Below are 1,690 nucleotides of genomic sequence, written 5' to 3' on the forward strand. Positions count from 1 at the left end.
TCCTGATGCAGCATCTTACTTGACACTTGGACGTTATTACTGTGGCAGCAAAAGCGATTTCCAGGTAAATATATTACCAAAAGTTGCAAATGTAAACACCATCTCAGAGTTTGTTAGAATAAATGCAAACAAGTGAGTTATTTATAGGCAGCTAAGACGTGTCATACATGATATTAAAAGCAGTTTCCCGACTTGGTGATAAACAAAAATGCAGGGACCAAGTTAAAACAACTCTTTGCATCATGTGGTGCAGGCGTTATAATACGAAAGTGTGCCGACACAGATTCTTAAAAACATAAACATAAATACCCCCCAATATAGCACAAAAATTAAGTACTCACTAAGATTTAACCATGACAAATAAATAGGAAACGTGGATGCCTGGACAAGGATCTGACCCGTCGTCTTGCACAATGTGAATCCAGAGTGCCAACTACTGGGCCACCTGGCTCAGTATTTCCTAGGTCACTGAACAATACAAATTATCAAGCTGCTGTAAATCAGTAACTATAAGCAAATTATCATAGGACCGGGTCTGTGGGAACGCAGTCCCGACTAACAGAAATTATGCACCCGAGTTACCCACATTGGGAGTAATCGGAAGGATCAGCCCAACTGAAGTGCAATTGCAGAGCATCGTCTTGGAGAAACCGCGTTGATGATCGCGGTATCTTCTGTGCCAAGTATGTCCTCACTCGCAAAAATCCACTCCTTTATCTCATACAGTACACATCATACGAAGCTATCATGTATCCATGTTCACATTACATGTGACCATCCCACCACACACAACACCCGAATCGAGAGAGAATTGCACTGGTTATCCTAAAATATTATTATATCGCGTTTCGAATGGACAGTCGACTCCATTTGACAAAAACAGTGATCTGCTAGCGGCACTTCAGTCGAAGTAGATCATCAAACTCTTTGAGCGAATGGTAGATGCCACTCACATCGCGGAGCATGTGCGTACACTGTCTCTTCACCACTCTCCGAACACACCAAACACGTGGTGAATCTCTCTCCCTCTAGTCGGATGCTGGAGCTTAAAGCAATCAACAAGTATGCCAAATTACGGCTCATGTTTTGGTTATCCAAACCCCACTTATTGGCCGTTATAAGTGCGATGCAGTTGACCTACGACCGTAATATTCGGCACAAGACGAGGTGTAGCAGCGACGTTACACGATAAGAGTCGAAAAGTTTTAATCTGTAATACCATCTTTAGGAAACGTTGCGTTTTTGTCATTTGTTTTCACACTGTCCTAATCTCAGAGCATCATATTGCTCGATTTTCTCTCGGGTATGGTTACATACAGCGGATGGAAATTTGTGTTCAGTACTAAGGTATCTGGCCTCTTCGTTCTGTACAAAATAGAAGCACCTAAGTTAATGCAATCGACAAGTATGGCAGATTACGGCTCATGTTTTGGTTATCATAAATTCACCCCCCCCCCCCCCCCCAAGAATCATGGACCTTGCCGTTGGTGGGGAGGCTTGCGTGCCTCAGCGATACAGATAGCCACACCGTAGGTGCAACCACAACGGAGGGGTATCTGTTAAGAGGTCAGAGAAACGTGTGGTTCCTGAAGAGGGGCAGCAACCTTTTCAGCAGCTGCAGGGGCAACAGTCTGGATGATTGACTGGTCTTGCCTTGTAACACTAACCAAATCGGCCTTGCTGTGCTGGT

At 44.1% G+C, this 1,690-nt stretch overlaps 1 non-coding gene across 1 annotated transcript; it reads right to left on the reverse strand.

Annotated features, from left to right (window-relative positions):
* Nucleotides 1–528: 528 nt before the first annotated feature.
* On the reverse strand, nucleotides 529–691 carry LOC126425425 (U1 spliceosomal RNA). Its single transcript, XR_007576293.1, has one exon. It is a non-coding gene; the product is annotated as a U1 spliceosomal RNA (small nuclear RNA).
* Between the last annotated feature and the right edge of the window lie 999 nt (nucleotides 692–1,690).

The sequence above is a fragment of the Schistocerca serialis genome, chromosome 10 (genome assembly GCF_023864345.2).
Source record: "Schistocerca serialis cubense isolate TAMUIC-IGC-003099 chromosome 10, iqSchSeri2.2, whole genome shotgun sequence".
Lineage (NCBI taxonomy): Eukaryota > Metazoa > Arthropoda > Insecta > Orthoptera > Acrididae > Schistocerca > Schistocerca serialis.